General features: G+C 36.7%; 1 protein-coding gene across 14 annotated transcripts in view; it reads right to left on the bottom strand.

Annotated features, from left to right (window-relative positions):
- Positions 1 to 17,269, bottom strand: part of TRIQK (triple QxxK/R motif containing) — a 93,276-nt gene extending 76,007 nt beyond the window's left edge. For 6 of the 14 annotated variants that reach the window (XM_032858722.1, XM_032858721.1, XM_032858730.1 and 3 more), the window contains exons 1-3: positions 17,143 to 17,269; positions 9,989 to 10,045; positions 6,606 to 6,765 (exon numbers count right to left, since the gene is read on the bottom strand). The gene's annotated coding sequence lies outside the window, so the exon portion shown is untranslated. Of the gene's footprint in view, positions 1 to 4,527; positions 4,689 to 6,605; positions 6,766 to 9,988; positions 10,046 to 16,937; positions 17,110 to 17,140 lie in introns of those variants that run through there. The other 8 variants (XM_032858737.1, XM_032858739.1, XM_032858727.1 and 5 more) reach the window with 6 other exon arrangements.
- Between the last annotated feature and the right edge of the window lie 539 nt (positions 17,270 to 17,808).

The following is a 17,808-nucleotide window of genomic DNA, read 5'->3' as shown; positions in this document are numbered from 1 at the left end:
AAATGTTCTCAAACTTTTTCACATTTATTGGCCATAATCATAATTTCTGATAGGACCATATTTCTCCTTAATGCATCATACTCCTTACTGTTCATTTTTTAATTACACTTGTCACTTTTGTTACCTCTACTTTTTTCCAAAACCTTTTTACAGCCTGTGCCAAAGACTTTCGTTATCTCTTCTATACAAAAATCTAGTTACTAACAGAACTGGACTTTTCTTTTAATACAGATTCTATCCTCTGCAAAAATCTTTCCAATGTCTTTCTCAACACAGTGGTCTTATATACGAGTTTGGATTTTATCTTAAAACCGTCTTTCTTCTTTTGCCCTTAATTATTTTTCATTCTTTGTTAATGACCTTGTGATTGAACATTTTAATTTTTCACTGTATCACATCATTACTACTTCAATAATGAAGTCCATAAACCGTATCCATTATTTAACTCCTTAAAGCATTCATAAAAGAGAATTAATGAAAGATAGCCTACCAAATAAAGCAGTGCAGAGTGGTCTACTGGAGATGCATACATAAAGGAAGATCCTGTATAGGATACTAAGATCACTGAAGAGAAAGTAGAAGAAACCCAAGACAGAAAGAAATAGCGTCCTCTATTTTAACAATATATGTAAATGTTTAGTCAATTTCTGGAATTACAGTGGTAGGATTCTGAAAAGCTACTGTAACAAAGGTACCTAGGAAGCCCTGACATAATTCATTCCCATATTTATTCTCTCCCTTCCTCTTTTTCTCATACACATATAAAGACACACTGATATAGCTGAACAAAAAGAACAAAATTGAATCTTCAATCATGAGCATTTCCTATTATTTTAAGGTACTAAGACTACACTTAACTGTGTCCTTCATAGGAAAAATATGTCCAAAGACTTTTTTTAATTCACTTTCATTCCATTTTAGCCATAGACCACCCAGATCTTTAATTACACAAAACAAAGTTCTTTTACAAATGACAAAAGACAATTAATTGCTTTCTTGGAATGCTGCATCTTCAGTGTATAAGAAGGGAGGGGAGGAAGAGATGTCTTCAAAATAATGGTCAATAATATTTAATCTCTAATTATTTAACATAAATGACCATTTTATATCAATATTTCATCCTTTTCATGATTTGATGTAGGCACTACAAATGATGTGAACAATTAGATTATCAGTGTTCCAAAAGAAAAGTTGTTTTACTTTAGATCTACCAACTATTTAAAAATATTAAAAAGGCTTTTTCATATTAAATGTAGTCTATTGTTTATTTTCTGAATCCCATCCACTAGAACATAGTACCACAAGAGTAGGGATCTTTGTTTTTATATATTAAGAATCCAAAACAATTAGAAAATGGTGGCACACATGTTTTTGAGCAAACAATTTTCAGAAGACAGTTACATTAAGTTAAATCATCCATATTTTTATGGTTCATTATCATAAACAATTAAAAATGCTTTGAGTTTTAAAATATTACTATAAATTCTCTAACTCTTATAGGAATATGAGACTGATAAAAGGTGGGTTAACTCTTCTCTATTTTAATTCACTTCCTTTCTGGTTCTATTACTTTTTAGTTGTTTACCAAGCTAAGCTCATTCACCATTTTTTAAATGGGCACAGTAAGAATACCTATCCCATACTGCTATTGTGAGCACTAAATTAAATAGCTAAATATATTAAGTACTTAACATGGTGCTTCTCACATAGTAAATGTTCATTAAATATTATTAGTATCATTACATCATGCTGGTTTAATCAATTACTCATTGCTGAGGGGCCACACAGTCCAAATGGCTTTTATAAACAAATAAACAAACAAAAACAATCTGAACTTGATGACCTTACATTCATTTAAAAAGTAAATGAGCTCCTTTATAGTTAAAGCTCTTAGAGTGTAAGAATGGTCTGAGAATATACTATTAACTTAATTACATATAAATTGTATGCTGTTCTGTATTAACTTAATTACATATAAATTGTATACTTTTTTGCTACTATTTGGTCTCCTAACTATCCTCTACTATCAGCTAAGTGGCTTCAACAAAAGTATCTTTGGATTTACTTTTAAGATGCCAAATTACATATGCACTTTTTTTTTTAAAGATTTTATTTATTTATTTGACAGAGAGAGATCACAAGTAGGCAGAGAAGCAGGCAGAGAGAGAGGAGGAAGCAGGCTCCCTGCCAGGCAGAGAGCCTGATGTGGGGCTCGATCCCAGGACCCTGGGATCATGACCTGAGCAGAAGGCAGAGGCTTTAACCCACTGAACCACTCAGGTGCCCCTTACTGTTAGCAAGTATTGGAAATTCTGGAGTAAGATAGTACCACTTTCATGCTTACAGTATAAGCACTCAAAAATACTTTGGAGGGATGTTTGGGTGGCTCAGTTGGTAGGGCCGCTGCCTTCGGCTCAGATCATGATCCTGGGGTCCTGGGATCGAGTCCCTCATCGGGCTCCTTGCTTGGCAGGGAGCCTGCTTCCTCCTCTCTCTCTGCCTGCCTCTCTGCCTGCTTGTGTGTACTCTCTCTCTCTGACAAATAAATAAAATCTTTAAAAAAATAAATACTTTGGAAAATGGCAGGCTCCTAAACAAACAAACAAACAAACAAATGGGCTTAAACACTAGTCCCCAGTTTTAAAACTAGTAACCGTTATCTCTAATCTTTGTCAAGAGTTCCTAATTACCCTCCAATCTAAGAAAAAAATCTTCTCAGGGCAACATTCCCATCAATTCTTTGTTATTTCCTCCTCAGGAGTTGTACTAAGTTGTACAAGTTTACATATATAAAATTTATATACCTAAAAAATATTTTTATATATCTATATGCATATGTATCTGTATTCCCACCACATGCATTGAGCAGGTCAGTATGGTTCTCTAGGGAAATAGTATGATATTAGATAAAACTGATTCTTTCATCAAGGTCTCAAAACTTCAATTTGCAATAATAAATGTAGCATCCTAAATTTTTTTTTTTTTGAGATTTATTTACCTATTCATTTGACACACAGAGAGAGAGAGAGAGCACAAGCAGGAGTAGAGGCACAGGGAGAAGGAGAAGCAGGCTCCCAGCCAAGCAGGGAGCTCACTCTGGGGCTCCATCCCAGGACCCCAAGATCATGACCCAAGCCAAAGTCAGATGCTCAACTGACTGGGAGTCACCCAGGCATCCCAGCATCCCAAATATTTTAACCATAGTCCTAATATACATGGGAAACAAGAAACATGATTTTAGAATATCCTTTAAATCATAGAACTTTCTAAGCAATGTCTTCTAAAACCTTTAAGAAAAATATCACAGGTATTCCAATCATTTCTCGGTCTTCTTTAAAAAAATTAAACTTTACTGTCACATTTACTACTTTATTTGAAAGCATATCATAAAAGAATGATTTTATAAAAGCACTGGATAACTACCTCACTAGTTTTAGAAATTTGTATTCCTTCTGTTATGAAATAATTGGGTCCTTATTATCACATTAACCAAAATTTGGGGACTGGAACTAGATTGTATCTCTTGAGTCCATCTAATGGAAGCTGCATACACAAAAGCTTTTTCAAGTGTATATTTTTAAATTATTACTGAATTCTAAACAATTTAAAGAAAAAGCAACCGAGCTTCCCAAAGCAATTTCTATAGTAAAGTGTATAATCTGATTTTTAACAAGTGCATAACACTTCCCAGCAACGTCTCTGCCTCAAGTTGGCTGTATGTCCCATTTGACTCAGTAGCCATTACAATTTGTAGGGCTCTCCTGAAGTCTTCCACCCACCTTCATTCTATTCTAGGCACATGAGCTGGTTTCCCAAGTCACAAAGAATATATAGATCACTAGGTAAGAATTGCTCACTTGCTAGCTTATTCTAACTTACTCTCTCACACACATTAAACACACATAAATCCACACATACGCTAAGGTACAAACACTGTTCATGCCGTTACCTCTACTATAATCTCAGTGGATGAAGTGTCCTGTCTTCCACCAAGGCTCCCCCTCTGCCCTGGAGTCCACCTCCATGTATATACACTTTTCCTGCCCTTTTACCTTTTGTTCCGTTCCTTTACCATTTTCTCTGTCATTGCATTCATCTGCAGTCTCACCAGCATTATTGCGTATCATAATTGGTCTTACTGTCTCTGGTCTTGCTCCCCTCAAACCATCCCCCATACTGCTTCCAGAATAATCTTTTGTCAATTAAGTTTAATCAAGCAAATCCCCCTGAAGTATATTATATCCTTCAGTGTTTCCTTATGGGCTTCAGGATGGAGTTCTAATTCCATAGTTTGTGTAATCAAACCCCCATTCTCCCCCCAATCTCTTTAACCTATCTTTATCCCACACCAACACTGTGCTCTAACTACTTTGAATTACATACAGTTCCCTGAAATTACCACACTCCATAACAGCTTACCCTTTGCCCATGCTCTTCCTTTCTCTGAAATACTTTCTCTTTACGTTGATATCTTATACTCCTTTAAAACAGTAGAAAAGTATAACAGTAGTCATTAATTCTACTCACATATCTTCCAGTTTTCCTCTCCCTCTGGGTAGAGACGATATTGCACTTCACAGTCCCCCTTTTGAAATTTGTTTTGACCAATAAAACTCTAAATGCCAGTGCATAATTAACCACTCTCTTCCCATTGCTGCATCTGGATCATGGAAGTGTATGAGCTTTCCTACTAACAGATTTTAGACATGTAGTCTCTGTGAGAAATAAACATTTGTTGTGTTAGGACACTGTGAATTGGGCTTATTTGTTCCTACAGCATAACCTAGGCTATTCCAGCTGATTAAAAAAAAAAAAAAAATAGGTTACCTTTCTCAGGAAGGCTTCCATGAGCCCAACACAGTCTGACTCAAATGCTGTTTCTCCAAATGATGATAGCTTTGTATTCATACCTCATTACAACACAACACTGTAGTAAGATGGCTGCTATAACCATCCATCTCCCTTCAAACAGTCCTTAGAAGGGCAGGAACTGTGTTTTCCATCTCTGTATTGCAGAGGCAGCTTTTAGGCAAACAGGCTTGAGCAATGGAATATAGAAAAAGGCCCATCAAGAGCCTACCTCAAAATATCCATAGGCCCTAACTGACCAATAGGGTACTTACAATTAGGCACAGATAACCAAAAAGGAGAATTCCATAGGTGGTTATACCGCCTCACCTTCCCCCTTTAACAGCCTCCACCCACCAACTCATTGCAGACAGCCTCTCCTCTACCATTCTGCCCACCTCTCTCCCTTGCAGTATATTCAATAAACTTCTGTTTCCTTTGTTCTGCCTCAGGTGAACTCTTTCACCCCCTGCACTACAGCTTCTACCTGATCATCACCCCCCATCCAATGAAGAGATGCTCCATTTGGACACCACATGTAGGATTACCAATTAGCACAAGTGCCTCACTCATGGTAAGTGAAACACTGAGACGTTTGCTAAGTTAACTGGTAATTCGTTCATTCACTTATCAAGAACCAAAAACTACTCTAGTTGCTAGAGATAGAGTAATACCAAAGCAAAAAAAAAAAAAAAAAAGCCATCTGCCCTCATAGGACTTGATTTTCCTGTGAAGGATAATGACAATAAGCAAGACAAGTAAGTATAAAATATATAGTTTATTATATAGTGATAAATGCTAAGTGGAAAATATAGAGCAGGGATATGTGGATGGTGACCAGGTGATCTTGTAATAAAGACCCAAAGGAAAGTAAACAATGTGCTATACAGATATCTAGGGAAGAGCATTCAGTAGAGAGAATGGTATAAAAATCCTGAGGGGGAACATGCCTGGCATGTTCAAAGAACAACAAAGGAGCCAGTATGGTTGGGCAAGTGAGTGATTAGAGATGAAATTAGAGCAGTAACAAGGAACTATCTCTTGAAGAGGCCAGTTTAAGAGCTTTTAGCTTTTATCTTGAATGAAACAGAGAGCCATTGAAAAGTTCTGCGTGGAGGAAGAGTGGAAGAGGATAGCAGAGGATAAGGTCAGAGATATAATGGGGGCCCATATTCTTTGATTGTACAACATATTTCCTCTCCCACAAAACAGGTGAAACACAGATATACCAATTAATCAAGAAAGGTTAAAAATGACATTGAATGACATTTTATGATTATCTCAATCTGCTTATTACTTACTATACAGAGACATTGATTATAATCCATATATAACTACCAAAATATAGTAGTGTGCCAAAGTATCATAGTGTATCAAACATAAGAGAGATCAAGTACAAAAAGAGAGAGAGAGAGAGAGAGATCAAGTGCTTAAAGTAGAAACAAATCCTAGTAGACAATAAAACTGAATGATTTAAAAAATCAGATATAGATTTATAGCTCTAGGGATCTTGCTCTCTTTATTTAGATTTGCCCAAATACAAAACAAATAAAAATAAAATCATCCTCCCATTGTAATACTGCCTTCTATAAAAACTACATTCCAAACTCAAGTTCATTGCCAGAAGCAAACAAACCAAACCAAACCAAAACAAAACCAAAAAAAAAAAACAAAAACAAAAAAAACAAGTGAAAGAAAACAAACCACAAGTCAAAACACCTTTTGCCTTTGCCAAATGTTAAATCAAATAAACACACCTTGTGTTGTGTCCTTGATGCTGCCAAGTCTGAACTCTGGAGAGCTGCCAAGGGGTAAGACGTTTCCAAAGGCAAGATCTTTACTGAGGAAGCTGCGCTTGCATTCCTGGCAAATTCAATTCCAGATACCAATAACAATGCTCTTGGTTGCTTTTTCTTACTGGAATTCAAAGTAGAGTATATGGAAACATTATAAATGGATGATCTCCAGTGCCCTAATACCTACAAAATAAAATCACTGTGGTAGCATTTTCTAAGAGGTGTTTCTTGGTTTGCTAAGTCTGTTACACATTCCTTGAATTAAGTTTCTCTGGTCAAATATACTCAGAAAATGTTGCGTATCATGCTCTTTTTTTCACAAAGCATACCTTCAAAAACAAAGCTCTGAGAAATCCTGTAATAGAGAAGCCTATTTAAATTTACTTGACCCAATGTGTCTAAAATTTATTTAATTAAAGACCCCCTTTCCACTGTAATAAATAGTAACATTATTTCTGCAGATCACACTTTAAGAATGGTTCATTTTATAGTAATTATCTAAAAAGTAGTTAGAGATGTATTCACTATATTTTAGAATTGAATAGGAATATAAAGAGACCAATTTGAATTTGTTTTCTGTTAGTAATTTATACAGGGTCAACCTATAAAAATAATTTTATTTAACCATAATTGCTTAAATATGTTACTTTCTAAACTAAATTCCCATTAAAAAGCAAGAAAGGAAACAATCAAATAATAGATGATTTATTCATTTTTGTTTGATAAATATTTACTGAATACCTATTATGTGTCAGGCACTGAACTTATCTCTAGTTTTATATTGCAATTGCCCTTATATAGATACTCTTATCTATGTAAGACAATGGTTCCAAACCATTGTCTCATAATAGTAACACCAACTCAAAATTTAACCCCAAACATTTGAGAACACAAGTTTCACTAATTCTAATCATATCATTAAAAATAGCTTGCAACCTTTAGGCTGTTTTTAAATAGTGATAATAATCCAGCTCAAGTGTGATAATACAAAAGCATAATCTTTTAAAAATGGTGCTGCAAAAGAATAAAATTGAAGTCTGACATGGAAAACAAAGGCAAAAAGAATAACTAAATTTCCTTACTACCTACAGCCCACTGCCAAGTCCTTTAAACAGGCAGAGTGACATTCCTCTAAGGACTCAACTGCCCCGATGTTAATACTTTGCTAAGGGCTAAAGGCAATCTTAATCTGACCCTCAGGATCCTGTAAGTCTACTTTAACACATAAAAATCTCTTTGGAAACATCTTTTCTCGCTATCAACGCATCCCCCTCCAAGATGCATGTTGGCAATCATCCCCCAAGTTTATTACCCACTGACAGACAATAATAAATGACCTCTTCCCAACAACAGCTAGTCCCCTCAAGGTCCTGGAAATCCAAAAAGGGATAACATTATCCCGAACCCCTCCCAACTTGAAAGTTGGTATATAATCAGCCACTCTTCATGACCCCAGTGCAGCTATTTCTGAAAACACAGTTCCTTATCCCTGTGCTTTAATGAAACCACCTTTTTGGACCAAAGACGTCTCAAGAATTCTTTCTTGGCCGTTGGCTCTGAACCTTAACATCTTTCCTACATCAAAGTCCTGTTTTACCATACACAAAATTTAACTTAAATGAATCACAGACCTAGAGGTAAATACTGAAATTATAAAAGGCTTAGAAGAAAATGGAGGAGTAAAACTTCATGACCTTGGGTTAGGCAATAGTTTCTTAGATATAACACCAAACATACAAGCAACAAAAGAAAAAATAGGTAAATTGGACTTCATCAGAATTAAGAAAAACCTTTGTGCTCCAAAGTACATGACCAAGGAAGTGAAAAGACAACCCAGACAACAGGAGAAAATATTTGGAAATCACATATCTGATATGGGTTTTATACCCAGAATGAAGAACTCTTACAATTCAACAGTAAAAATGCAAATAATCCAAATTTTAGAAGGCAAAGGACTTAAATAGAGATTTCTTCAAAGAATAAAAACAAATTGCCAATAAGCACATGAAAAGACAGTAGATTTCATTCATCACTAGGGAAATTCAAATCAAAACTACAATGAGATACCACTTCACTAGACAGACAATAAGACGTGTTAGTGAGGATGTAGAGAAACTAGAATCTTCATACCCTGCTGGTGGAAAAGTAAAATGGTGCACAGCCATCTTCAAAACAGTTTGGCAGTTCCCCCCAAAACCATAGAGTAACCATATGACCCAGCATTTCCACTCCTAGGTATTTACCCAAGAGAAATGAAAACACATGTCCACATAAAAACTTGCACATAAATGTTCATAGCAGCATATTCTTCTAGCCAAAAAACAGATAAATAAAATGTGATATAACAATTCAATAGAATATTATTCCACCAAAAAAGGAATGAAATATTGATACGTGTGACACCATGGGTGAACCTTGAAAACATTATTCTAAATGAAAGAAGCCAATCACAAAAGTCTAGTTAATACATAATTCCTATTGTTCTCTTTATATGAAATGTCCAGAGTGAGAAAATCTATAGAGACAGAAAACAGGTTAACAGTTAGGTAAGGCTGGGAGTGAGAGCAGAAGAGATGGGGCATGACTGATAATGGGTACAGGGTTTCTTTCTTGAGGTTATGAAAATATTCTAAAATTACATAGTGGTGATGGTTGTACAGCTTTGTGAATATGCTACAAAACTTCTGAATTGTACATTTAAAATAATAAGTTTAATGGTTGTGAACTACATCTCAATAAGGTTATTAAAATAAAAGAATCATAATAATATATATCTGTAGTCCTTATCTAAAATGTTTGGGCCAGTTGTGTCTTAAAGGTTTTTAGATTACAGAGAGGTAATATGTCTCATTTACTGTAATTACAAAACAATCCTAGAGGAATGTAGGGACAGTATATTAATACTTCATAGCAGAATCTTATCACTATTGACAATAACTAGAAAAATAAACACTACATAAATAGTTCCATGTCATTTTAAATACAGTTTTGTCTCAACTGAGTTTATGTAATACTTGGGGAAAAATTTATTTTGCAAAACCATTTTTTTTTAAATAAGTTTTGGGTTTTGAAAATGTGAATAATGGGTATTGGACCCTTATTAATGATGATGATTAATATTAGCAACAATAATCATATCAGCAGTTTCCATTTACTGTGCATTACATGTCACATGTATTATCAGAAAGAAATTCTCATAACATTCCTGTGGGACAAGTACAATTAACTCCAACTGGGAAAGCTGAGTTTCCTAACAATTAAGTGACTTTTCTAAGCACACACAGTTAACAAAGAAAAGGGCACAGATCTGAATGCAAATCTACCTAATCATAGAGCATACTCACTTTCCTCTACAATGAAGAGTATGTTCAGATCATCCCTCTGAGATATAGACTTCAAATCTATAAAATGGAGTAAAGAACTCATATATATCAGAGATTATTATAAGAATGAAATGAGATCATTTTTATGAAAATAATGTGGCAAATATAAAAGTCTATATAAATGTGAGAAAATATTATCTGGAATACTATTTTTATTATATATCTAAATCAATGTTTAAAGTGAGATACAGTTTTAGTCCAATTCTTTACAGGCATTCAAAATACACTAATTTTATTTGAAGAAACACTAAGCATTAAACATTGTTTTTTAAATATCTAAGAAAAGAAAATCCAAATGTGTTAAAGTGGTCCATAACTAAACGTCTATCTCAAGTTTTTATAAGCCATATATAAAACTGGTGCAGTGTGCAAACATATATATTGTGTTTGGTCTTAAAGTAGTTTTGTGTACCCAGGAGAGGCCAGACAGATTATATTTTTTACATTATAGGTAACTTCTTAATCTTTTGAAATCTTAAAATTATTTCAGTTTATTTAATAGTCTGCTCACAAAATTTATGTACCATTTAAGTTTCTACGATAATTAGAGGATTATCTATATATCCTCCCTCAAGGAAAATGTTGTTATAAATACGACATGCGAGGGTATATCCCAATGCAACTTCTGTTCCATGATGGTATATTCATAGCATTAAAAAAATTTAGGGAGTGCTATATTTGAAAATTTAAGAACCATTATTCTAAAATACCGATCCAATCACATGGGCTTTACAGTATAAAAATCTAAAATGGATCTTCACTGCCTATAAGATGAAAATTGCTTTGTATGGCATATAAAACAGCCATCTCGGCCTGGGCCAGCAGGTCTTTATTGCCTCCACTCCAGCCACTTTTCTGTGTTCCAGCCACTGAATTTCTTTCATTTCCCATCTATGTGATCCTATTGACAGCTTAGTAGCTTTACAAATCTTGTTCTCTTTGCCTTGATGTTACTTTAGCCCCAGCCTTACCTACCTTAAATTCACAGGCATCCTTCAAAACCTTTCAAAGCCACTCCCCCTATATAATTCACCTATGTCTGACAAACAGATCTTTGCTGATTAACTGATTGATACGTAACTTAATACAGTACATGCTTATCTCTATAAGTACACAGATTTTTGGTATACATAAAGTATTACTATTTCTTACAATACTGCAATAATTAACTGAAAGTCTTTGGAAATGAAATTCTGAAATCTTTACATGAGTATGTTTCATTTATGGCACAGAGATGAAAAAAAGAAATTTTGTATGATTAAATATAAAGAATAATAGACTTATTTTTAACCCCAGTCCATATAAGACCAAGAAAAGCAGGGGCAGGGCGGGGGGGGGGGGGGGGGGAGTAGAACACTGCAAAGCAATTACTAAGTAAATTTGGGTACCTTGAAATAAAAAGAAAATTCCAATCTTATACACTAAAGTTTATAGTTTAGGGCAAGAGTTGCAAACTTTTCCTATAAAACACCAGATCATAAATTTTTAGGCTTTGAAGATTGAGGGAAAATCAAATTATAACTGTGTCGCATCAATTTGTAGTGCTCTGAGCAATACAAAGCAACACACCCACTCATTTGCTTATCTGCTGCAACTACTCAACACTGCAGTTTAAGCACCACATACAATATGTAAACATATGTGTAGGTGTGTCCCAATAAAACTTTATTTGTAAACAAAATTTAAAATCCATGTTTACACCACAAAATATTGTTTGTTTTTTCCAACCATTTAAAAGCAAAAACTATTCTTAGTTCAAGGGTCATAAAAAACAGCAGTGAGCCAGATTTGGGTAGCCCATGGAACATAGTCAGCTGATGAATGGTTTAAGTATATATTTTTTTCCGAGTAAACAGATCCCCTCCCAGAGCCTCCAGAAAGGAATGCAGCCCTAGTGATACCTTGATTTCAGCCCATTGAGAACTATGTCAGACTTCTGAACTACACAGATCTATAAGGTAATGAATTTGCGGGGTTTTTTTGGGTTTTTGTTTTGTTTTGTTTTTTAAGATTTCATGTATTTATTTGACAGAGATCACAAGTAGGCAGAGAGGCAGGCAGAGAGAGAGAAGGGGAAGCAGGCTCCCCGCTGAGCAGAGAGCCCGATGCAGGGCTCGATTCCAGGACCCTGAGATCATGACCTGAGCCGAAGGCAGAGGCTTTAACCACTGAGCCACCCAGGTGCCCCGAATTTGTGGTTTTTAAAGTCACTAAGTTTGTGGCAGTTTGTTAAAGCAAGAATATAAATTAATACAGTTCTCATTTTTAGTTTCTTCCTCATCTTTTTGTTTTACCTTTTTATCTTTCTACTGTCACTTAATCATTGTCTGTCCTTTTTATATGGAGTTCTCCTATCCATAGAGGCCATGAATTCTTGTATTAGATGTCAAAGAATTTCCTCAAATGTTCTTCTGTAGCTTAAAATTCTTGATTTTCACAGGTATTTCATTGAATCTTATGCTTAACTCTTCCTTGGATTTGTGGGGTTTTTTTATTCTACTCTATTCATTTCAAATGCTAAATCTATCCAGAATATTTTGGCATTGAATGAGACTATACAGATCATTTCTACCTAGTCGAGTCTTTTCCAAATGTATATATGTATGTATGGGGGGTGGGGTGGAGATGTTGAGGAGAGGAGAGGAGGCAGAGAATGGACACCTAGGAAATGACAAAATGGAATCAGAAACTGGTTCTTTTTAAAATTATACCTTTCCATCCTTAAAAAAATCTGATATGCGCCTGCCCAGAGAGATTCAGTGCTATACTGAACCACTGTGAATAATGAGAATGTATTATAATGTTCAAGCACATTCTTCATAAAAATGGAATAACCTCATAAATCTTCAACTGTATATATTCAGTTATAAGGAACTTGATGCCTGAAACATTATAAACCACCCCCCACTCCACCCAAAATAATGTATCTACTGCTGGAGCTAAGCCAAAACCTTTCAGTCCAGTGTACCTTCTATCTAGTGTAGATATAAACTATAATCCACAAGTAGGACTTTGTCACAGGTACCCATATAATTTATTATTCTACATCCTAGAATATTCGAATATTTTTAATATCTATGATAAAATGTATTTTGGGTTTAACCATCTTCCTTTTTTCTTTGCCAAAATTTTAAGTTGATCAGTCTAATTGGTCTTCTAATTTTGCAACTATATCACTATATAATACTCCTTTTTTAAAAAAACATTTTCTTTATTTATTTGAAAGAGAGTGAGAGAAACACGAGAAGGGAGAAGGTCAGACAGAGAAGCAGACTGCCCATGGAGGTGGAAGCCCCACACAGGACTTGATCCCAGGACTCTGGGATCATGACCTGAGCCGAAGGCAGTCGCTTAACCAACTGAGCCACCCAGGCACCCACTACATAATACTTCTATAGAAGAACTAAGCATCTTTTTAATCCTGTTGTCATTCTCCATGTTCAGTGGCTTGAAAACCATGAAACTGATAAGATCCTCTCACTTATGCAACTGTCTCCACCTTCTGATTCAACAAAACAGAATTTGTTAAACCTCTGAGTACAGAGTATTTATCTTTCTATTGTTTAACATTCCCAAATTAGGAGGCTAAGAAATCATTTTTTCTTTTTCATGAAACTGTATACCTATTTCACTCTGTTGTTGCAAAGATACTTAACAGGTATGGATGTAAGAGGTGTGAAAAGAATTAGCTCTAGGAATCTATGATCCTTATTTGTTCAGTTAGATATGTCTTGAGGATATCAAATATTATAAAATATGCATCACTACTTTCCATTAATATTGTTTTGGACATTCTGGGAGAATACCAAAAAACGACAATTTCTAAGCAATATTTTTATTAAAACCGTCACACTTAGAGCTAAATCTGTTGATATCAAAAATATGAATACAGAGGAACAAAGACTCGGGAGAAATCTGGCCTAGCCTCATGTTTCCATGTGGAGGAACTTCACTGGAAGAGTGGTTCTCAAAGGAGGTATTTTTGGCTTTGGAGGGGAGGAAGAAAATTCTTCATTGAGCTGTACCTCTATATACACAGGGTCCCAAAAGCCAGGAGCTTTTAAACACATAGTAATAATTTAAAAACACCTCTGCGTATTTCAAATGACCCAAAGGGATCACCCAGGGTAGAAAATCAGAACACTAGGTTAACAGTCCTGGCCTCAGATCCCACTCCCTACTTGCGGCTTCCCAAGAGGAGAGTTATCTGATTGATGGCTGAAATCCATTGGTCCATATTACTCCAATGGGTAGACAGTAACTACTGCAAATCTGTAAATACTAGAGGTTTTCCTTCTTTTACTTCACTCTCCTCCCTGGGCCATGCCTATCAGTAATTCCAGGTAAGTGCATCTTTTCTGCAAACTGAAATTTTCTCTCACTGAAGTCTAGGTTCTGAGAAAAGAAGCAGAGGTAGAAAGGGACAGGAAGTACTAGTATTCATTTCTATTCTCCTATTGAAATTATTATGCCCAATCAGCTATTTAGTAATGAAGCTGATATTGTAAACTCCACCTGTTAACAAACTCAAGAGAGAAAAAAAGCTATTATTTATTGAGGCCCTAAAAACTTTAATTTCATTAGAATGCTTTCTTTAATCCATTTGTCTTTATACCAGCTTCTCCACCAGAAATGGGAGTTAAGAAAGGATAATCAAATACTGAACAATTCAAATGAAATTATAAATGCTAATAAAGAAAACAAGTGCTCCTAAATACTCTTATGTTTATTACAAAAGCAATATATATTTTCTTTTTCCAGTGTTTTCCCTAATGATAATATCTACTACAGATGCCCGCTTTATTGATAAACCTCGATAAGAAAATTCAGCAAACAAAATAACCTCATTTATAGCCTTTTATTTAAATATAGAAACCAAGAAAAGAGCCACAGTGGAACCAACCACAATATTTTTTAGCCACAAGAAATTAAAATAGTACAAAAGATGACTCACTTAAGTTGTAGAAAGGAGTCTAGGAGTCAGGTTATGGTATTCAAGTGGCATATGCTAAACATAATCAGTTTTTCTTTGTCCAAAATGGACTTTGATAGAAGAGAAAGTTTATGTATTTAATGTTAATCTCAAAAATACCATTTCACATTTTCTCAAAATATTTGACAATAACTTCTCTTTCCACTGGCATAAGTACAAGAATATCCTTTAAGAGAATGATCAAAAGGTATTTGAAAAAAATTACAGCTTACATGGTTTTGAAATGACAGCAACAATCTATTGGTAGTTCCTGTTTATTAAATAGTTTAAAAAAAAAGGATTGGCTTAAGATTCTGAATTAAACTATGGTAAATGCATTGTGGAAGAAAGGAAAAAGACCCAATTCTTTTCCCAACTATATACTCACTCTCTCTTTGAGATGAGGTAAGGGGGAGAGTAATTTCCTTATCCCTCAAGAAGTTGATCCAAAATAGGATCTTAATCCAGGACCACTTAGGCTTCCAACTGTGTCTTTCTCTAAGGGGAGAGTCAACAGCTTTCCTTGGCTTCTCAAAGCGGTATATGGCACCAAAGAGGTCATTCATCTTTGGATTAGAAGGTAATCTTTCCCAATCCTTTCAGGCTATGTGTATACTTTGAAAAACCAGTGATGTCAAGTAAGGGGGGAGAGGGATGTCACACAAAACATTTAAGGTGCTATGTAACCAGAACTATTACAGAATCATTAACATAAAGGAGGGAACTACAGACCCAGAGTAGTTCCAATGATAAAAGAAGTCACAAAGGAAGTCTGAAAATATTTAAGCTGAATAATCATACTTCTGTGTTTACAAATTCAGATTATACAGACAAAAAGATAAAATGTAATCAGTAACATTTTATATCTGTGTAGATCATTAATAATACTTTCATAATCAATTACCCCTTCTTACTCTTTAGGAACAAAGGGCACAGAAGCCCCACTTTATAGATGAGAAAAGTTATGAAAGTTACTGCCCAAGGACAGTATTTCCTAAGCCCGCCTGTTTTCTGACTTATAGGTCAAGGTTCTCCCCAGTGTTATCAAGCAGTACAAGCTTCCTTCTTGGGGATTTATACAGTAAACCTAGCAGAAGGAAGTAAAAGCAGATTTTTAGCTCCTTTTGTGTTTTCTCTCTGGAATGTTTGTTCTGCTGAATCATTTGGGGCCAACTGGTAAGAGCAAAGAGATCTGAAGTGGTTTTCTGTGGTTACCATCTTACAGTTAATCATTGAAGGTGGATCAGTGAAGCCAAGGGGCTTTACATAAAGCTTAATATTACCCACTCTCCACAGAAGACATGGAGATCATGTATTGAGGCCTGTCCAAAAACGAATAGCCTCGACTTCCGGAGCTGCTCATTGTGCTCAAACGGTCACCAGTGAGAAAAAGAATTCTAGGTGGAAAAGACTGGATCTCCTATCCACCTTTCCCTAGCCATCCACATGGACACCAACACTTTGTGGGTTCAGGGATTCACCAAGAACCAAGCAAAGATCCTCTCCCCATCCCACTCCAGCGCCCCCCTCCTCCGTGCAAATAAAGCCACCTCACGCTGCCTGTTTTGGTCTGCAGATGCTTATTAAGAAGGAAAGGCGGGGGAAAGGGGGAAAGGACGGAGAAGGGTAATACTGGGGAGGGACGCCAGACAACTACTGATCGGGAGAGCCGGACAGTAAAATAAACGAACGCTAATTAACTGACAGCACAAGGAAGCCAATCCCTAGCCAAGTGAGAGGTCGGTCTCGGGAGGTGGGCGGGACTAAAATTTCCAGGGCCCAGGGCCCCAGCCGGACACGCTGGCAGGGCGGGAACCGCGCGTTCCTTAGCAACAGCGGCGGCCACGCCCACCCCGCTCCCCAACACCAGACCCGCCATCCCCACCCCCACCGCGAGCGTCCTGTTCGCCAGAAGGGGTCCTTAAGTTATTACCATACCTACTGGGTTTCCCGGGCTTCGGGTTCCCCCTCTTCCAGAGCCTCCCTCCACACGGCCCGCCCAAGTGCCGCTCTCAGGGGCGGAACGACCATCTCCTAAACGCTTTGGGGGCTCGCTAAGGCCGTGCGCCCGCTTTCAGTCCCTGACCCCGAGCTTCCCTGGCAGGGCCTCCCCAGCCCCCTCGCCCTCGCCGGACACACACACCTCAGCTCAGCCAAGGCAAGGGCCGACAAACTTCGGGTCTAGCTGGAAATGTTGCTGTCCACGGTCCTGTCACTCAGAGTCAGGGGCGGGACGAGCCGGCCGCACACCCCTAATCCCAACGGGCGGTACGAAAAGAGGCGGGGCTCGGAGGAAAAGGACGCGACCAGTCCCCAGCCCGCGCTCCGATTGGTCAGTCTCTCTCCCGCCTGTGCGCGGATCTGGGACGCCGAGGAGCCCGCCCTGCGGCCTCTTCTTCCTCCAGCGTGGAGTCCCAAACTCCAATACTTGATTTACGAGGTGACCCCAGAAATTAGAAATAAGGACTATAACTCGTTTGAGAAATATAAAACACGAGAGTACGTTCTTTTGATTGTTGAAGGCTTCTCACCTAATACACACATTCCCCATCCCCACTCTCCGGGAAGCATACCTTGGAGGAAGGAAGCATGAACTATCTACTATCTCTGAAAACAACTTTGTTTGCAGATTGAAGTTTTTCACAGATTAATTAATCTAGGAAAAGTGATTCCTGAATCATGAGCAACAATAGAACTTTGGAGGTATGTCCAGTTATTCAGTTTTCACGTCTACGAAATGGGAATGAAATACTAAGATATTATTTTTGGAAAGCATTTAACAGTTGAATGATTTATACCTTATAATCCC

This window comes from Lontra canadensis, unplaced genomic scaffold (assembly GCF_010015895.1).
Source record: "Lontra canadensis isolate GAN:19392208 unplaced genomic scaffold, GSC_riverotter_1.0 scaffold15, whole genome shotgun sequence".
Lineage (NCBI taxonomy): Eukaryota > Metazoa > Chordata > Mammalia > Carnivora > Mustelidae > Lontra > Lontra canadensis.
The sequence above is the reverse complement of the archived record's forward strand: the minus strand, read 5'-3'. Positions and strand labels throughout refer to the sequence as shown.